The sequence below is a fragment of the Leptonychotes weddellii genome, chromosome 5 (assembly GCF_054177405.1).
Source record: "Leptonychotes weddellii isolate Sample4059 chromosome 5, ASM5417740v2, whole genome shotgun sequence".
Classification (NCBI taxonomy): Eukaryota; Metazoa; Chordata; class Mammalia; order Carnivora; family Phocidae; genus Leptonychotes; species Leptonychotes weddellii.
In genome coordinates, this window is record NC_138373.1 from 107621064 (window position 1) to 107643182 (window position 22119).

The window sequence follows — 22119 nt, forward strand, 5'->3', positions numbered from 1 at the left end:
GGGTGGCTCAGTTGGTTGAGCGACTGCCTTCGGCTCAGGTCATGATCCTGGAGTCCCGGGATCGAGTCCCGCATCGGGCTCCCTGCTCGGCGGGGAGTCTGCTTCTCCCTCTGACCCTCCTCCCTCTCATGCTCTCTGTCTCTCATTCTCTCTGTCTCAAATAAATAAATAAAATCTTTAAAAAAAAAAAAAAAAAAGATTAAATGAGTTAATATACAGGTAAAATGCTTAGACACATGGAAAGCATTTAAATAAATGTTAGCTATTATTTCTGTTGTTATTTAGTCTTCTCTAAACTAATAAAGGAAGATTGGGGTCACTATTTTTAAAACTTGGAGGAATCGGGGTGCCTAGGTGGCTCAGTCAGTTAAGTGTCCGACTCTAGATTTAGGCTCATGATCTCAGGGTTGTGAGATCGAGCCCCACATCGGGCTCTGTGCTGCACATGGAGCCTATGTGGGATTCTCTCTCTCCTCCCTCTGCCCTCCCCTCCTAAAAAGCTTGGAAGAATTAATATAGAAATAATATTATCTGTTTTATGGTTCCTCTGAAACTGCACGACCTGCTTGCACAGAAGGAATAAGCAGGCCCAGAGTGACATTAGGTTTTATGCATTTTCTCCTTAGAGACAAATATGGTAGGATGCAATCTAAGATTCCTGTGCTAGGGGAATGAAGTTCCCTTTCTGCACCTACCAGGAAAATCAATGGTACAGGAAACAAACAAGTAAATTATAATGTATTATGTTAAGTGCTAGCTAGAGCTGCTCACAAGGTTAAGTGGGAATAAAGGGAGCAGGAATGTAGATCATACCAGAAGAAAGCCTTCTTCTAGAAGGAAGGCATGTTTAAATCTAATCCTCTAGGACAAATAGTATTTAGCCAAAGAGAGAAGTGGAAAAACAGACCTAGATGGAATATTCACCAGCTGGATGATTTGAGGAAAGTTACTTAATCTCTCTAAACCTCAGTTTCCTTATCTATAAAATGGAATGATTACAATTCTTTTTTTAGAAGACTGTGAAGATTAAATGAGATAATATATATAAAGTACTTAGAACACAGTGCCAGGAACACAGAGTGAACCCAACAAACAACAGTATCATTAACACAGACATATGGATCACCTTGATGCTTTCTCAGAACAGCAAGTATTGCATAAAGAAAGCTAGAATATAAGGCACTCACAGAAAAGTGGCTTGAGAAAAAGCTAGAGAGGAGTGGAAATGGGATCATAAAACGTCTTGCACACTAACTAAAGCTATGAGAAACTTGTAAAGGATTTTTAAAAATGAGTTACATCATCATATTTCTATTTTAGAAACATTACTTTTGCTACAAAGTGGATGGCTTAGAAAGCAGATAAAATAGAGGCAGACACGCCAGCTAGGAAAAAGATGAGATAAGAATTCTAACTGTAGAATAAGGGGATTGTGACCCTAGGGGCATTAGGAGGTAGAATCGTTAAGACTTAGTGACATATATGAGATGTGTATGATGACTGAGAGAGGAAAAGTATAAGAAGATATCCAAGTGACCGGATAGAAAAGCAGTTTCTCAAAGTGTGGCCTAATATGCCTGGGAATCTCTAAGACTTTTTTCTGCAACGTCAAAAACACTTTTATAATAATACTTTATTATTATATAATATATATGAAATAAATAACATTTATTAGATACATATTATATATATGAAATGAAATAATAATATATAATATAATAATAAGCCCTTGTTTGCCCTTTTCACTCTCATGCTCTCACAGGTCTATGACATTATTTTCCAGAAACTATATAGCATATAATATCACAACCAACTGAATGAAAAGGCAGATATGAGAATCTGTCTGTGTTCTATTAACCCCAATATTAAATTAGATTTTTATAAATGAAAAATAATGACACATTTCCCATTAAATTTTGTTAACTATTTTGAAGAATTTTTTTCATTAAAAACTTGCTTTTATATTAACATGTATTAGATCATCATTTTAAAATTAATAAATGTTTTTAAATTTCTCAGTTTTCATTTGCAATACACTAATATAGATAGATAGGGGCGCCTGGGTGGCTCAGTGGTTAAGCGTCTGCCTTCGGCTCAGGTCATGATCCCAGGGTCCTGGGATCGAGCCCCACATCGGGCTCCCTGCTCCGTGGGAAGCCTGCTTCTCCCTCTCCCACTCCCCCTGCTTGTGTTTCCTCTCTCGCTGTGTCTCTCTCTCTGTCAAATAAATAAATAAAACCTTTAAAAATAATAATAATAATTGGGCGCCTGGGTGGCTCAGTTGGTTAAGCGACTGCCTTCAGCTCAGGTCATGATCCTGGAGTCCCGGGATCGAGTCCCACGTCGGGCTCCCTGCTCGGCAGGGAGCCTGCTTCTCTCTCTGACCCTCCCCCCTCTCATGCTCTCTATCTCATTCTCTCTCAAATAAATAAATAAAATCTTTAAAAAAAAAAAAAAAAATAATAATAATAATAATAATATAGATAGATAGATATAATCCATATAAACAAAAGCTCTTTTGGAGGCCTCAATAATTATTAAGAGTGTAAAGAAATTCTGATACCAGAAAGTTTGAGAACAACTGGGGTGGATATGTCTACCACTGAAATCAGAATACTGAAGGAGAAATCAGTCTGGAAAGAAAGATGATAAAGTTCAGTTTAAAACATGGTAAATGTGGGATTGAGGGGAAGACGGTGGCAGAGTAGGAGGATCCTAGGCTACCCTGACCCATGAATACAACTAGAGAACTATCATATCATCCTAAATAACCCAGAAATCAACCTGAAGACTGGCAGAACAAACTCCACAACTAAAGGTAAAGAAGAGGACACATCGAAGAAGGTAGGAAGTGAGGATATGCGGCTTCAGAGAGAAACAGACTGCAGCTGCTGCAGTGGGGAGGGAGGCACCAATGTGGAGACGGGCGAGAGATAGACTAACACACAGGGGAAAGCAAATCCCCATAGCAAATGGCTTAGAAAGTGAGAGGGGCCAAATTTCATGCCTTCTGGCAACCAATGGGGCTTAAAGCCTGGAGTTTTAAAGGCCAGTGTGCTTGGCTCTGATAGAGCTCAGAGGACATTGGGGCTGCTCTTGGAGAAAAGGTAGGGCAAACAGCCCATGGACATATAGCATGGAAACAGTGATCTGAAGAGGGCCAGGGACACACAGTGGGAAGTTACTTGTTCACCTCAGAGCATGTCCCAGAGAAGTAGTATTTATGGAGAACAAAAGAACTGGCCAGTGCCATTTCCCTCCCTCACCCCTCAGCATAAGCACAGGGACACCTGCAGGAACCAGCCCAGCATAGACACTTGCTCTCTAACTTGCTTATGCCAAGCCCCCTCCCTGCCCTCTGGTGGAACCACCCCTTCCAGTCCAGTCACACTTGGCTCAGCCCCAGCTTGACAGGCCCTCTCCCCCAGAATACCAGCCCAAACCCCTGCCAACCACCTCATCTCCTGACCAGGGAGTTTTATGAGGCCTTGGTTCCAGTGGTGGTGGCAACAAGACTCATTTTACAAGCAGACCAGAACACACCTAGTTAAAACAAGCCACATTCAGGCCAGGGACCAAGAACACTGTCCAAAACAGGCAAAGAGAGCCTCTGTAGACAACTGGCCTGAAGGATGAGATAAAGAAGCCAGGACACAACAGCAAAGGGCACAAAGCACACATTGGAGACATTCTCAGAAGCACCAGGCCCTGGGGAACAGGGGACACTACACTGGAGGGCACTATAGGACCTCTTCTTCATAAAACCATTGCCCTCAAGAACAGGAGACATAGCTGAGTTTTCTAACACATAATAACAGACACAGAAACTTAGACAAAATGAGAAGACAGGAATTTGCCCAAAATGAAAGAACAGGACAAAGCCATGATGGGAGATCTAAGCAAAGCAGATATAAGTAACATGCCTAATGGAGAATTTAAAGCAATGATCATAAGGATTCTCACTGGATTTGAGAAAAGAGTAGAGGACATCAGTGAGACCATTAACATAGAGATAAGGAATAACATAGTAGAGATAAAGGGCTCACTAAATGAAATGAGAAACATGCTTGATGAAATGAACAGCAGGCTGGAAGAAGCAGAGGAACAAATTAATGACTTAGAAGACAGAGTAATGGAAGGTAATCAAGCTGAACAAAAGAGAGAAAAAAGAATTATGCAAAACCAGAATAGACTTAGGGAACTCAGTGACTCCATTAAGCATAATAACATTTGTATTATAGGAGTTCCACAAGAACAAAAAAGAAAAAAAGAAGGCAGAAAATGTATTTGAAGAAATAATAGCTGAAAACTTCCCTAATCTGGAGAAGGAAACAGATATCCAGATCCAGGAGGCAGAGAAAACACCCAACAAAATCAACAAAAGCAGATCCAAACTAGGACATATTGTAATTAAAATGGCAAAAATACCAGGGTGCCTGGCTGGCTCAGGTGGTGGAGCATGCAACTCTTGATCTGAGGGTCATGAGTTTAAGCTCCACATTGGGTGTACAGCTTATTTAAAAAAATACAATAAAAAGGCAAAATATAGTGATAAAGAAAAATATTAAAAGCAGTAAGACAAAAGAAGACAGTTACACATAAAGGAAACCCCATTAGCAGACAAACAAAAACAAAAGAAGTTCATCACCACTAAACCAGTCCTGTAAGCAATATTAAAAGGGACTCTTTGAGTTGAAAGGAAAGATCAAAAGTGACAGTATGAAGTTAGGAAACACAAAAGCAGTAAAAATGAATATCTCTCTAAAAAAATCAGTCAAGGAACTGACAAAATAAAAGGATATAAAATATGACACCATATACCTACAACATGGGGAGAAGAGGAGTAAAGAATATATGCAAACTTAAACAACCATCAATTTAATATAGACTGCTATATGCAGAAGATGTTATATATAAACATATTGTAACCACAAATCGAAAACCTCTCATAAATATGCAAAGAATAGAGAAAGAAATCCAAGTATATCACTAAAGAAAACCAGCAAGCCATGAAAGACAAGAATCAGAAAATCTTCAGAAACAACCACAAAACAAGTAATAAGATAACAATAAATACATTTCCATAAGTAATTACTTTGAATGTAAAAGGATTAAACACTTCAGTCAAAAGACAGAGTGACAAAATGGATTTAAAAAAAAAAGCCATCTGTATGCTGCCTACAAGAGACTCATTTTTTTGTTTTTTGTTTTGTTGTTGTTGTTGTTATTGCATGGCTTCAAGTCACAAAGGTTTATTTCTTTTCTTTTTTTAATTTTCAATTAGCCAACATATAGTACATCATTAGCTTTTGATGTGTTCAATGATTCATCAGTTGTGTAACACTGAGTGCTCATCACAACCACAAAGGTTTATTTCTTATTCAAGCCTCATGTCCAGTGCAATTTGGCATGGTGGTTCTGCTTATCTTGATCATTCTGGAACCAAGCCAGATAGATCAGCTACCATCTCAAATGTATCTGGCTATTGTGTAAGAAGGAAAGGAGAAAATAGGAAGGCATACATTGGTTGTTAAAGCTTCTGCCCCCAAATTTTCACATTTTATTAGCCAAATCAAGTCATGTGGTGTGACTTTTTTTTTTTTAATGGACACAATATTTTGCAGATCCTCCAATCAAGAGACTCATTTTAGACCTAAAGACACCTGCAAAGATGGAGAAACTTTTATCATGCAAATAGATGTCAAAAGAAAGCCAGAGTAGCAATACTTATATCCGACAAAATGGACTTTAAAAACAAAGAATGTAACAAGAGACAAAGGACACTATAGGGGCGCCTGGATAGCTCAGTCAGTTGAGGATCTGATTCTTGATTTCGGCTCAGGTCATGATCTCAGGGTCTTGAGATCAAGCCCAGCATCAGGCTCCACTCAGCACGGAGAATGCTTTTGATTCTCTCTCTCCCTCTCCCTCTGCCCCACCCCCACTCATGCTCTCTCTACATAAATAAATAAATAAAATCCTAAAAAGAAAAAGGGACACTATACAATAATAAAGGGAACAATCCAACAAGAACATGTAACAATTGTAAATATTTATGCATCCAATATGGAAGCACCCAAATACATAAAATAGTTAACAACAAACATAGAGGAATTAATTGATAATAATACAACAATAGTAGGGGACTTTAACACCCCATGTATATCAATGGACAGATCATCTAAACAGAAAATCAACAAGGAAACAATGGTTTTGAATGACACACTGGAGCACATGGATTTAAGAGATATATTCAGAACATTCCATCCTAGGGGCACCTGGCTGGCTCAGTCTGTAAAGCATGGGACTGTTGATCTTGGGGTTGTGAATCTGAGCCCTACACTGGGTGTAGAGATTACTTATGGAAATTTTTAAAAAGTAAAAAAAAAAAGAAGAAGAACATTCCATCCTAAAACAGAATACACATCCTTTTCAAGTGCACATGCAACATTCTCCAGAATAGATCACATATTAGGTCACAAAAAGCTTCAACAAATTCAAAAAGATCAAAGTCATGCCATGCATTTTCGGACCACACTATGAAACTAGAAGTCAACCACAAGAAAAAATATGGAAATACCACAAATACATGGAGATTAAATAACATGCTACTAAACAATGAATGAGTCAACCAAGAAATAAAAGAAGAAATTTAAAAAGTACATGGAAACAAATGAAAACAAAAACACAATGGTTCAAAAACCTTGGGATGCAGCAAAAGCAGTTCTCCCACCTCAAAAAGTAAAATCTCAAAACCTAAACTTACATCTAAAGGACCTAGAAGAACAACAAACAAAACCTAAACCAGTAGAAGGAAGGAAATAATAAAGATTAGAGCAGAAATAAATGACATAGAAACTAAAAAAAATAGAACAGATCAATGAAACCAGGAGCTGGTTCTCTGAAAAAAAAATCAATAAAATTGATAAACCACTAGCCAGACTTATCAAGAAAAAAAGAGAAAGGACCCAAATAAATAACATCACAAATGAGAGGAGAAATAACTACAAACACCACAGAAATACAAATAATTATAAGAGAAAATTATGAAAAGCTATATGCCAATTGGAAAACCTATATTTCCAATTGGAAAACCTAGAAGAAGTAGATAAATTCCTAGAAACATATAACCTACCAAAACTGAAACAAGAAGAAATAGAAAATTTGAACAGACCAACTACCAGCAAAGGAATTGAATCACTAATCAAAAAAACTCCCAACAAACAAAAGTCCAGGACCAGATAGCTTAACAGGCAAATTCTACCAAACATTTAAAGAAGAGTTAATACCTATGCTTCTCAAACTATTCCAAAAAAATAGAAGAGGAAGGAAAACTTCCAAATTCATTCTATGAGGCCAGCATTCCCTAATACCAAAACCAGATAAAGACACCACAAAAAAAGAGAACTACAGGCCATTATCTCTGATGAACACAGATGCAAAAATCCTCAACAAAATACTAGCAAATCAAATCCAACAATACATTTAAAAAATCATTCACCACGACCAAGTGGGATTTATTCCTGGGTTCCGAGTTGGTTCAATTTTCACAAATCAATCAACACAAGACAAAGTAAAACAGCAATTCATGATAAAAACCCTCAACCAAGTAGGTTTAGAAGGAATGTACCCCAACATAACATAGACTATAAATAAAAAACCGACAGCTAAACATCATCCTCAAATGGGGAAAAACTGAGAGCCTTTTGCCTAAGATCGGGAACAAGACAAGGATGTCTACTCTCCCCACTTTTATTCAACGTAGTACTGGAAGTCCTAGCCACAGCAATCAGACAACAAAAATAAAGGCATCCAAATTGGTAAGGAAGAAGTAAAACTTTAGGGGCGCCTGGGTGGCTCAGTTGGTTAAGCGACTGCCTTCGGCTCAGGTCATGATCCTGGAGTTCCGGGATCGAGTCCCGCATCGGGCTCCCTGCTCAGCAGGGAGTCTGCTTCTCCCTCTGACCCTCCCCCCTCTCATGCTCTATCTCATTCTCTCTCTCAAATAAATAAGTAAAATCTTAAAAAAAAAAAAAAAAAAGAAGTAAAACTCACTATTTGCAGATGACATGATACTATACAGAGAAAACCTGAAACACTCCACCAAAAAACTACTAAAACTGATAAATGAATTCAGTTAAGTCACAGGGTACAAAATCAATGTGCAGAAATCTGTTGCATTTCTACATACAAATAATGAAGTAGCAGAAAGAGAAATTAAGAAAATAATTCCATTTACAATTGCACCAAAAATAATAAGATATCTAGGAATGAACCTAACCCAAAAGGTGGAAGACCTGTACTCTGAAATCTATAAAACACTGATGAAAGAAATTCAAGACAACACAAAGAAGCTCATGAATTGGAAGAACAAATGTTGTTAAAATGTATTATACTACCCAAAGCAATCTACACATTTAATCCAATTCCTTTCAAAATACCAACAGCATTTGGGGCACCTGGCTGGCTCATTCGGTAGCACGTGCAACTCTTGATCTTGGGGTTGTGAGTTTGCGCCCCATGTTGGGTGTAGAGATTCCTCAAAAATAAAATCCTTATAAAATAATAAAATAAAATAAAATAAAACATGGTAAATGTGATGTGCCTGTGGATAGACTAATCAAAGTGCCCAATAGGCAGTTACACTGTTCAGACTAGATATCTATACAGCCAAACTGTGATGTAAATTGAAACCTTGGATTTTGAAGGGAGAGTGCATAGTGAGAACAGTGGCAGATTAGCAGCAGAGAAGGCTAGAGAGGTGAGCAGAGAGACCTCAGGACACACCAGTATTTAAAGAATAAAGAAGAGGAAGAGGAATCCCTATATAGAAAGGAAAAGGAAAGTTATAAAAATTAGAAATAAAATTGAAAAGTAAAAGAGCATATCACCACCTATAAGTTAAAGAGAGAAAAAGCTGTTTAGGGCTTTGAAGGAAAGCAAAAAACCACCCACTGTTAGTAACGGCAGGGGAAAATAGAATAAATAATGAAATCCAGCATTAATTCCAAAATCTCAATTTAGGCAAGCGTTTCAATCTCTTCTAATACTTTTTTCTTATCAGAGTTACTTGTAAGAGATAGAAAGATTTCAGATTATTCTTCTTTGCTTTTTTCGTTCACCCCTCCAGAGGAAATGCAAGCACATAAGAAAATGGCCAAAGGGATGGAAATCAAAAGGTCCTGGATGAAATATATAAAGGGGGTTGACTGAAGTAGTGACTCAATGAACAAATACTCGCTGAGTAACCACTCTGTGCAAGACATCAGGACAGGAACTGTTAAAATATCTGACTAGGGACACCTGGGTGGCTCAGTCAGTTAAGCGTCTGCCTTTGGCTCAGGTCATGATCCTGGGGTCCTGGGATCGAATTCCGCATCAGTCTCCTTGCTCAGCAGGAAGCCTGCTTCTCTCTCTGCCTATTCTGCCTGCTCTGCCTACCGCTCCCCCTGCTTGTGCTCACTCTCTGACAAATAAATTTTTAAAAAATCTTTAAAAAAAAATAGCTGTCTAACATAACAAACTATGCCCTTAGTTCATCAGCAGAAGTGATAGACTGGAAATAGAAATCTTTCCTGATAAGACTGGCACAAGCAGGAGCCACTCTATCCCAAAGGTGGCTCTAGCAGATTTCCAGAGCTCAAAGTCACCCAATTACTAATATGTGTCCTAATTCCACAAAATAACTCCAAAGAAATATTTTCTTCAAGTGTTTGATAACTATGTGGTCCTGTACAATACTCCATCTCTCTGATTTTTTACATAGATAACTACAGTTTTGAAATACAGAGATAAATCTTTAAGAAATCCTAGCATATATTTATCAAATCATCATAAATGCTGACATACGCTCCAAAACTAATTAACAAAAGTTAAAGAATTACCTAGCGAGATGCACTTAGGCTGGAAAGGCTGCTTTAACTGGTCAACTCTACCCTTTAAATATAGAAAAATGTGATTTTATAAATATAGCCATTCTTTTGAGAAAAGGACTATATGGATAAGAATAGAGAAAAGGCATATGAAAGCCAGAATCTAGCATTACATCCAGAGAACCCTGAACAAGAAAGGATATATTATCACACACAAGCTGTCACTAAAATCTTTTCACACCATCATCTTGTGCTATGGTAGCTAACCTATTTCTAGCTCTAAGCCTGTATCTGATTGATTTGCAAACTTCTGGAAGTAGCTGGGCTTCAACAGACACTGAACAACATCAGAAGTATTTTTTTGTCTGAGTTATATTTAGCCTCTATTCCCCCCTCCTTTTCTGTTTAAGAACTTGAGAAAGGAAGGAATTACTGGATAGTAGTTACTAACAATGGGTGTTCCTAATGTTATAAAACTTCGGCTGTGGGGGTCCTGGGGGAGATTTCATTTTTGACTACCATGGAGTAACAGAGATCATATTTACCTTCCTGGCAGAAACAACTAAAAAAAAAAAAAAACAACGAAAAAATGGGTAAAACCATGATTTTTAAGACACTGGACATCAGGGAATAAACAACAGTGATTCCTGGGAGATGGGAAACAAATAAGGTAAGCCTTATGATTACCCAAGCTCAATGACTAGACACTGCTTCCAAGTAATGTCAAAAAAAAAAGGTGGAGGGGAGCCCAGGAGAAACCTGGGCAGAGTCCAACATGCTCCCTGACTGGAGAACACAGGAGTGAAAGTCTGAGAAAGCAAAGGAGTCTAGAGTTCACAAAAGAGAGTATGCCACTGGGGAAAATATTTGTAAACCATGTATCTAACAAAGGAATTGTATCTAGAATATTCAAAACTCAAAGAAACAATTAGGAAATGGGCAAAAGACATAAGCATACATGGGGTGCCTGGGTGGCTCAGTCGTTAAGCGTCTGCCTTCGGCTCAGGTCATGGTCCCAGGGTCCTGCGATCGAGCCCCGCATCGGGCTCCTTGCTCTGAGGGAAGCCTGCTTCTCCCTCTCCCATTCCCCCTGCTTGTGTTCCCGCTCTCACTGTATCTATCTCTGTCAAATGAATAAATAAAATCTTTAAAAAAAAAAAAAAGACATAAGCATACATGTTCCAAATCATTAGCCATTAGGGAAATGCAAATTAAAAACAGATGAAGTATCTCTACATACCTATCATAATGGCTAAAATAAAAAATACTAGGGCGCCTAGGTGGCTCAGTCGTTAGGCGTCTGCCTTCAGCTCAGGTCGTGATCCCAGGGTCCTGGGATCGAGCCCCGCATTGGGCTCCATGCTCAGCGGGAAGCCTGCTTCTCCCTCTCCCACTCCCCCTGCTTGTGTTCCCTCCCTCGCTGTGTCTCTCTGTCAAACAAAGAAATAAAATCTTTAAAAATAAATAAATAAATAAATAAATAAAGATGAAATATGTAATTACTCTTGGGCATTTATCCCACACAAAGAAAAACTTATGTTTACAGAAAAACCTGAACATGAATGTTCATAGCACCTTTATTCACAATGGCCAAAAACTGGAACCAACATAGAAGTCCCTCAACAGGTGAATGCTTAAACAAACTTGGGACAACCATACCACAGACTACTACTTAGCAACAAAAGGATACAAACTATTGACACATGCAATAATTTGGATGGATCTCAAGGGAATTATGCGGAGTGGGAGAAAAAGTCATTCTCAATAGGTTATACATGGTATGATTCCATTTAATTAACATTTTGACATGACAATATTAAAGAGCTGAAGAACTGACTAGAAAAGCCAGTGTTATAGGTTCACGAATGGGGTGCAGGTAGCTGGATGTGGTTATAAAAGGGTAACAGGGGGCACCTGGGTGGCTCAGTCGTTGGGCGTCTGCCTTCGGCTCAGGTCATGATTCCAGGGTCCTGGGATCGAGCCCCGCATCGGGCTCCCTGCTCCACAGGAAGCCTGCTTCTCCCTCTCCCCCTCCCCCTGCTTGTGTTCCCTCTCTCGCTGTGTCTCTCTCTGTCAAATAAATAAAAAAATCTTAAAAAATAAATAAATAAATAAATAAAATGAAATAAAAGGGTAACAGGAAGAATACTTTTTTTTTTTTTTAGGTCTTTATTTACTTATTTATTTTTAAACTTTTGTTTTTTTTTTTTTAAAGGTTTTTATTTATTTCTTTGAGAGAGAGAGAGAGAGCAAGAGTGGGGGGGGCGCAGAGGCAGAGGGGAAGCAGACTCCCCACTGAGCAGGGAGCCCGACGTGGGGCTCGATCCCAGGACCCTGAGATCATGACCTGAGCCAAAGGCAGACGTTTAACCAACTGAGCCACCCCCCCCCAACAGGAAGAATTCTTATGGGAATGGAACTGTTCTGTATCTTGACGGGGGTTGTGGATATACAAATTCACACAGTGAAATTCCACAGAACTCCCCTCAACACACACACCCATGCACTGAGAACAGTGCATGTACAACTGTCAAATTGGAATAGACTCTATAGATTGTAACAATATAAATTTCCTGGTTTTTCATGGTACTATAGTTATACAAGCTGTCACAACTGGGAGAAATTGGGTGAAAGGCACATGGAATGGAATACTGCTGTACATTTTTTTTTTGCAATTTCCCATAAATTATACTTACTTCACAATGAAAAGTTAAAACAAATGACTGAGAAATGATAGATTATAAAATGAGTAAAGAGCAACATTTAAAAAGTTATTATAACTATATTCCATATGTGTAAAAATCTAAAGGAAAAAGCATGTTAGGTAGAAGAAGTAAAAAAAAAAATCTCTGAAATGGTAGAGATAAAAACACACTATGTACGACTGATAGCAGATTAAAAATTCCAAGAGAACAAATCAGGGCGAGTAAACAAGAAAACAGCAATAGAAGTCAACCAAAATAAAACACAGAAAGAAAAAAAACCATTAAAATAAAATGAACAAAGCATCCATGAACTGTGTGGGACAAATTCTAATTGCCTAATAGATGTGTCAGTGGTATTTCCAAAGAAGAGACAGGGGAAAAAATATTTAATGAAATAGTAGCTTCCAAGTTTCCAAATTATAATAAAACTATAAATACACAGATCCAAGAAGCTGAAAAAAAAACAAACCAAGACACACCATTACCAAATTACCTAACACTAATATTACAGTAATACAGAGTAAATTTAAAAGCAGCCAGGAGGAAGGATATATTACATATAGAGGACAAAGATGAAGACGATAACAGAATTCTCAATGGAAACTATTCAAGTCAGAAGACAATGGATTCATATCTTAACAGACTGAAAGAAAAAAACTGTCAACCACAAATTCTGTACTCACAGAAAATATCTTTCAAAAATGAAGCCAAAATACAGACTTTTTCTGTACAAAAGCTAAACATCATCACAAGTAGACCTGTGCAAGTCCTTCAGGCTGAATAAATATTGTCTGGATTTACACAAAGGAATAAAGAGCATCAGAAATGGTTACAATGTGGATAAATATAAAAATCTTTTTTTTAATTTTTATTTATTTTTTTTATTCTTATGTTAATCCCCATACATTACATCATTAGTTCTAGATGAAGTGTTCCATGATTCATTGTTCGTGCACAACACCCAGTGCTCCATGCAGAACGTGCCCTCCTCAATACCCACCACCAGGCCAACCCATCCTCCCACCCCCCTCCCCTCTAGAATCCTCAGTTTGTTTTTCAGAGTCCATCGTCTCTCATGGTTCGTTCACCTCTCCGATTTCTCCCGCTTCATTCCTCCCCTCCCGCTACCTTCTTCTTCTTCTTTTTTTTTTCTTAACATATCTTGCATTATTTGTCTCAGAGGTACAGATATAAAAATCTTTTTTTAGGGCGCCTGGATGGCTCAGTCGTTAAGTTTCTGCCTTCGGCTCAGGTCATGATCCCAGGGTCCTGGGATCGAGTCCCACATCGGGCTCCCTGCTCAGCAGGAAGCCTGCTTCTCGCTCTCCCACTCCCCCTGCTTGTTCCTGCTCTCGCTATCTCTCTCTCTGTCAAATAAATAAATAAAATCTTTAAAAAAAAAAAAAAAGAAAACAAATCTTTAAAAAAAAAATCTTTTTTTACTCATTATTCAAATATTTTTAAAGTTATAAACTATTCAAAGCAATAATTTAAGATATACTGTAATTTATATACATATACAAGTATATATATGCATGTGTATATATGTGTGTATACATATGTATGTATATATGTGTATAAAATAAATAAATCTCTCAAATAAATAAAACCTTAAAAATATATATATATAAATTCAAACACACACACACACACACACAAGTAAATTGTATACCTGGAATAGGGCAATGGTCAGGAGGGAAGAAAAAGCAGTATACTATTGTAAAGTTCTTATACTATACGTGAAGCAGTATAATATTACCATGAAATGGAATGTATGGCCCGTAATTGGAAAAATGGCAATCAACAGAAACTCACTTAGGAATCCCAGACACTGGGCTTTAAATCAGCCAACTTAAATAAGACCAAAAAAGGAAACTATGACTAAAGAATTAAAGGAAAAGTATAACAATGTTTCAGAAACAGAATATTAACAGAAAGATAGAAATTATAAAAAGGAACCAAATAGAGGCACCTGAGTGGCTCAGTTGTTAAGCGTCTGCCTTCGGCTCAGGTCATGATCCCAGGGTCCTGGGATCAAGCCCCCCATCTGGCTCCCTGCTCCACAGGAAGCCTGCTTCTCCCTCTCCCACTCCCCCTGCTTGTGTTCCCTCTCTGCTGTGTCTCTCTCTGTCAAATAAATAAATAAAATCTTTTAAAAAGGGCGGGGGGGACCAAATAAAAATTTTGGAGTTGGAAAGTACAATAACAAAAATGAAAAACATAAGCAGAGAGGTTTGATACAAGATCTGAGCAGGCAGAAGAAAGAATCAACAAACTTGAAGCTAGGTCAATTAAGAATATCCAGTCTGGGGGCACCTGGGTGGTGCATTCTGTTGAGCATGGCTCTTGGTTTCAGCTCAGATCGTGGTCTCAGGGTCAGGAGACTGACCCCCACATGGGGCTCCGTCATCTGCATGGAATTGCTTGGGATTATCTAGCCCTTTGTCCCTGCCCCCCTCCAAAATAAATAAATCTTTTTTTCCTAAAGATTTTATGCATTTATTCATGAGATACAGAAAGAGAGAGACAGGCAGAGGCAGAGGGAGAAGCAGGCTCCCCACAAAGCAAGGTGCCCATTGTGGGACTTAATCCCAGGACACTGGGATCACAACTTGAGCAGAAGGCAGACGTTTAACCGACTGCATTACCCAGGTGCCCCAAAATAAATAAACCTAAAAAAACAAAAAAACAATATCCAGTCTTCGGGCACCTGGCTGGCTCAGTCAGAAGAGCATGCAACTCTTGATCTTGGGGTGAGTTTCAGCCCCATGTTGGGTGTACAGATTACTTAAATAAATAAACAAAAACTTTAAAAACAACAAACAAAAAGAATATCCAGTCTGAGGAACAGAAGGAAAAAACATAGCTAGCGCAGTGAGGCAATAAAAAGAAAGAAAAGGCATTCAGTCTGGAAAAGAAGTAAAATTTTTCTATTTGCAGGAGCAGCTGGGTGGCTCAGTCAGTTGGGTGGCCAACCCTTGATTTCAGCTCAGGTCATGATCTCGGGGTCCTGGGATCCAGCCCCAAGTTGGACCCCTTGTTCAGCGGGGAATCTGCTTGAGGATTCTCTCTTCTGCTCCCTCTGCCCCTCCCCCCACTCGTGCACTCTCTCTCTCTAAAATAAGTCTTCAAAAACAAACAAAATTTTCTATTTGCAGATGACATGATCTTATATATAGAAAATCCTAAGGAATCCACTAAAAACTAATAAACAAGTTCAGCAAGGTTGCAAAATATAAGGTCAACATACAAAAAGTGATTGTATTTCTATACACAAGTAATGAATATTCCAAATACGGAATTAAGGGGAAAAGTCCATTTACAGTAGTAACAAAAATAATAAAATACTTAGGTATAATTTTAACAAGGAAGTATAATAGAATAGGATTAAAAAAGTGTAAGGCTTATATATTAAAAATTATAAACAATCACTGATAGAAATTAAAGAACTTATTATTAAATAAGGGGGAAGATGTCCCATGTTCATGGACTGAAAGATTTAATATTGCTAAGGTGGTAACACTCTCAAAACTGATCTACAGATTCAGTGCAATCCCTATCAAAATCCTAGCTGGCTTTTTTTTTGTTTTTTTTTTTTTTGAAGACATCGACAATCTGATCCTAAAATTCATATGGAAATGCAAGGGACCTAAAATAAACAACATAATCTTTTTTTTTTTTTTAAGTAATCTCTACACGCAACATGGGGCTCAAACTCACAACTCTAAGATCAAGAGTCAGATGCTCTACCAAATGAGCTACCCAGGCACACCAAACAACGTAATCTTGAAAAAAGAAAAACAAAATTGGAGGACTCACATTTCCTAATTTCAACTTACCACACAAAGTAACAGTAATCAGAACAGTGCTGTAGTGGAATAGAATTGAAAGGCCAGAAATAAATCTTTACATTTATGGTCAACTAATTTTTTTTTTTTTTAAAGATTTTATTTATTCATTCGACAGAGAGAGACACAGCGAGAGAGGGAACACAAGCAGGGGGAGTGGGAGAGGGAGAAGCAGGCTTGCCACCGAGCAGAGAGCCCTATGCGGGGCTCGATCCCAGGACCCTGGGATCACGACCTGAGCCGAAGGCAGACGCTTAATGACTGAGCCACCCAAGCGCCCCTATGGTCAACTAATTTTCAAACAAGGAGGCCAAGACAATCAAACAGGTCAAGGACAGTCTTTTCAACAAAAGGTCCTGGGACAAGTGGATAGCTAAATATAAAAGAATAAAGTTGGAACCATACCTCATATTATACACAAAAATTAACTCAAAATAGATCACAGACCTAAATGTAAAAGCTAAAACTATAAAATTCAACATGAAACACTAGAATAAATCTTCATGACCTTGGGTTAGACAAAACTTTCTTAGACATAACCCTAAAAGCATAAGCAACAAAAGAAAAAATAGATCAGCAGACTTCATCAAATTTAAAACTTTTGTCTGGGGGTGCCTGGGTGGCTCAGTTGTTAAGCATCTGCCTTCGGCTCTGGTCATGATCCCAGGGTCCTGGGATGGAGCCCCATATCAGGCTCCCTGCTCAGTGGGGAGCCTGCTTCTCCCTCTCCCACTCCCCCTGCTTTTGTTCCCTCACTTGCTGTGTCTCTATCAAATAAATAAATAAAATCTTAAAAAATAAAATAAATAAAACTTTTGTCTGTAAACAATATCATCAAGAAGGTGAAAAGACAACTCACAGAATAGGAAAAAATATCTGCAAATCATGTATCAAATAAGGAATACTTGTATCCATAATAAAGAATTCTTACAACTCAATAAAAAAAGATAAGTTATCTAAAAAAGGCAAAGGATTTAAATATACATTTCTTTAAAAAAAATATACAAATGGCCAATAAGTACACGAAAAGAAGCTTAATTCAGCATCATCAGTCATCAGGGAAGTGCAAATCAAAATCATAATGATATTACTTGACACCCACTAGGATGGCTACAATCAAAAGACAGACAATAAGTTTAGTAAGGATAGATAAATTGGGGCCCTCATACATTGCTAGTGGGAATGTAAAATTATGCAGCCACTATGGAAGCAGTTTGACAGTTCTTCAAAAAGTTCAACAGAGTTACCATATGATCCAGCAATTACACTCCTGGATATATACTCCAAAGAAATGAAAACATATACCCACAAAAAAACTTATAAAAAAATGTTCATAGCAGCATTATTCATAGTACCCAAAAAGTGGAAACAACCCAAATGTCTAGCAACTGAGGAATGGATAAGCTAAATGTGATATATCTACACAATGGAATATTATTCAGCCATAAAAAGGAATAAAAGTACTGATACATGCTACAACTTGGATGAATCTTGAAAATATTACTCTAAATGAAAGAAGCCAGATACAAAAGGTTCATATATTGTCTGATTATTTTTATAGGATATATCCAGAAGAGGCAAATCCACAGAGACAGAAAGCAAATTAGGGAATGGGGAGTGATTATTTAATGAGTATGGTATGGTTTACAAAATGATGAAAAAGTTTTGAAACTAGAGAGAACTAGTGGTTGCACAACATCATAAATACACTAAATACCACTGATCTATACACTAAAACTGGTTAATTATAAGTTATGTGAATTTCACCGTAATTTTTTAAAAAATAAATTAACTTAGAGGGGGAAAAAAGTATATGCCCATACAAAAAAATAAATGTGAGAGTATATACTTTACAATTCCATTTATATAAAAATCTAGACAATGCAAACTATTCTACAGTGACAAAAGTTGATCAGTGGTTGCCTAGGATCACAAGTTGAGGGAAGTATTAAAAATGGGGATAAGGAAACTTGTGGAGGTGATATTTTCATTATCTTGACTGTGGTAATAGCTTCATGGGTGAATAACACATCAAAACTTAACAAACTGTACACTTTTAATACGTACAGTTTACTGTATGTTAATTATAGCTCAAGATCTATTTTGAAAAAGATGGGGAAAGGGGAAATAGGGCAATGTATTCATGCTGGCAACTCAATAACTGATAAGGGAGTGATAAAAGCAGTTTTATTTTACCTTGATGAGTATACAAACAACACCTGGCAAAATTGTACATGGAGAACCACTCATAGCAGCATATAAATTTGAATTTCTGTATATTTACAAATACTTCTATTAACCAACATTATACTTTCAGAGATCCTGAATCTTCATTTTTGACTGATTTTTGGGTAGTGCTAAAAACCCTCTCAGTTCTGGCAAGTACTACCATTAGTATGATCTGTAAATAAACATTTAGACATACCAAGAAAGCTCCTACAAGAAGCCCTAATAAGGTTCCTTAAAGCTAAAATATCTGAGAACAGTATTTCAAATGTGATGAAAACAACACAAAAGAGTCCTATCATCCATACTCATAATCTTTTAAGAATTCCCCCGTTAATATCTATTAACCTTTTATAAGATGAAGTAAATACCTATTTTGTAAGGTAAATATCTATTTACCTTTCGTAGATATTCACTCAAATTTAAACTATTTCAAACTTAGAAAAGCTTTAAAGTTAAAACTCTAAATTGGATTTTTCTTTACCAAAAAGTATGTCTCTTGTTTCAAAGACAAACAAAAAGTATGATGTATTCACTAGTGGGAAAAGTTATGGAAATGAGGGTGAAGTTCAGTCAAAACCACTTTACAGTCGTGAGGAATGACATCATCTAATAACATCAGCTACCATCATCTCTCACTTCGACTACAGCAGTAGTCTTTTTTATTTCTTAATTCAGGTGAACTCAGTCTTAATATACTTTAGTCTCAGTTTCTTCATCTATTAAATGGGTACAATAACACTTCCAACCTCACGAGGTTGCGTGACAATTAAATGAGAATACAGGTATAGCACTTAGTTTGTTGCCTAGCATACGGAAAGTGCTCCATAAATGTTACCTATTATTACCTGAATAAATGTTCAGCCTCCATGAGTCCAGTGCTGGAATGGCATCTCATATAAGAAACAAGTCTAACCTCAAAAAAAAAAAAAAAAAAAAGTTAAAAGCAATTTAAATCTTAATATATTGAGACTCCCAAAGAAAATTAAAATATCCATTTCAAAATCCACAGCAGCTTCTTTTTTTGTTTTTTAAGATTTTATTTATTTGAGAGACAGAGAGTGCACACATGAGCAGGGGAGTGGGAGAGGGAGAAGCAGACTCCCTACTGAGCAGGGAGTCCAACTTGGGGCTCAGTCCCAGGACCCGGAGATCATGACCTGAGTCGAACACAGACGCTTAACCTACTGAGCCACCCAGGCGCCCCTCCACAGCAGCTTCTGAATATCTTCTTTCCCAATTCCTTTTGCTCACAATGTTTCTCATAACCCTACACCTGCCCTGAACCCTCTATATCCATTCCTACTTTTTTTTTAATCCATTGCTTTAATGCACAGTTTTATTTTTTTATTTTTATTATTTTTTTAAGTAAACTCTACGCCCAACATGGGGCCTTGAACTCACGACCACAAGATCAAGAGTTGCATGCTGTGGGGCGCCTGGGTGGTTCGACCAGACTCTTGGTTTAAGCAACCGACTTGGTTTCCACTCAGGTCGTGGTTTCGGGGTCCTGGGATCAAGCCCTGCCATCAGGCTCCAGGCTGGGTGAGGAGTCTGCTTGAGATTCTCTGCCTCTCCCTGTCCCTCTATCCCTCCCCCAGCCAGCACTCACTCCCTCTCTCTAAAATAAATAAATAAAATCTTAAAAAAAAAAAAAGTCGCATGTTCTACCAACTGAGCCACCCAAGGGCCCCTACCTATTCCTATTTTCAATTCACAATACAACACTCTGCTCACTTGGCTCTTTCTCCTCTAATGATCCACTCTTCTTATAAGCAGTTCTTGGTCCACTTTCTAATATAAGTTAATCATCCAGTCTTACTGCTTGAAATTCTTCAGCTGTTTTCTACCCATTATCCTTTTATACAAGACAATTCTAGAAACTGAGCTATCAGATAGGGAATCTCTCTCAGTAGATGAGAAGAATATAAAGAAGCCAGAGACAGAATTTCCTTCTGTGAGTAGAAACAAATACTACAAGCACATAATTTAGTATCTCCCCTCTCTGACTACAATATTTGTTATTATTATTATTGCCATTGCTATTACAGGACTCTGAGAGCTAGCTGCTGCTTAATCCACAGTAAAAACTCTGAGTGCTGAATGCCACCACTAGAACCCTTAATATGCCAAGCCAGTCTGTGTTCTTGGAACCCTCAAAATACCTAAGCCCCGCTGTGTCCTATGCTGAAGTGAAGAGCATCCCTAACTCTTCAGTTTTACAACTCTATACCATGAGTATCATATCGCTAAAGTCTGCCTTTCCGATACTGTACTAAGATTTCTATGAAAAAGCTCTTGTGGTTTCTTTATAGCCCCTGTACTTTCGGGTTTTGGCATTAGAGATGTGTGGGAGTTTGGTAAGGGTTGGGAAGCATGGCCAGGATATCGCCCTTCCCCTTTTCACCACCAACCTTGGTCCTGAAACACTGTCTGCCTGGTGATTTTGTCCCCCCAGGAAATTTCTCCCCTATGCAAAGAAATTACTAGTTGCCTTTCCCCACAGGCCCTCAAGCCGTGCCCAGATGTGCCTGATTTTTAAGTGGGCATAGTGAGTTCATGCTGAGAGCCTTGCCATACCAAGAGTTAGTTCTCTATCCAACTCTGACTTAGAGAATCAAGAGCAACATAATTCAAAACACACACTAGGACTTACTGATGTTATGGTTTTCTTGCCCTATTTGTAATTTTATCAAAATTAAAAGTGGAATACTTTCAGAAAGAAGTTCAATTCCTTTCTGCCATCCATCCTCCATAACCCCCATGTAGTTTGCTAATAAAATGCTATAGCCTCATAACTAATTTCTCTACTTCCTCTCTGGGCACTCTGCTATCTGTTCTCCCCAGAGAAGCATGAGTGATCTTTTAAAACTGTAAATCAGATCATTTAGCTTTCCTGATCAACCAGCTTCTTTCTACCAATGGTTTTCTATCATCCTAAGTGAGGTCTACAGAGCCCTACAAAATCTGGCCCCTGCCTATTCTTGAACATACCAAACCACATACTCCCCATGAGGCCTTTGTTTTGTTGTTCCTCCTGCCCAGAACACTCTTCTCCCATCAGGAAACGCTGGTTCTGCCTCCCTTTTAGTTCACACACCACTATAAAAAGGTCTTCCTGACCATCCCATCTGGCTATACCCTCTCCCTTACTCTCAGTCACATCACCACATCTATTTTCTTCATACTATTCACCACAATCTGTAATTATTTATTTGTAAATTGTCTATCTTTTCAAATGAAATCTTGTATGTCTTGTTCTTATCTGTACCTCCAATGTGAAACAGTGCCTGACACAGAAGCACTGTAACAGTTTTCTGTCTGATTAATTTACAAAGCTAAGTACTACCTCTGAGATAAACTTCAGTTTTTAAAAAATTTTTTTAAACTTATTTGTACAGCCAGGGTGCCTGGGTGGCTCAGTCATTTAAGGGTCTGCCTTCGGTGCAGGTCATGATCCTGGGGTTC

At 38.0% G+C, this 22119-nt stretch overlaps 1 protein-coding gene across 16 annotated transcripts in view; it reads right to left on the minus strand.

The window, feature by feature from the left end:
- R3HDM2 (R3H domain containing 2) overlaps positions 1–22119 on the minus strand; it is a 162806-nt gene that overhangs the window by 102537 nt on the left and 38150 nt on the right. For 7 of the 16 annotated variants that reach the window (XM_081821912.1, XM_081821915.1, XM_081821914.1 and 4 more), the window contains one exon: positions 19500–19562. The exons of 2 other annotated variants lie outside the window; for them this stretch is intronic. The gene's annotated coding sequence lies outside the window, so the exon portion shown is untranslated. Of the gene's footprint in view, positions 1–19499; positions 19568–22119 lie in introns of all 16 variants that reach the window. 7 more of the 16 variants (XM_081821917.1, XM_081821916.1, XM_081821913.1 and 4 more) reach the window with 1 other exon arrangement.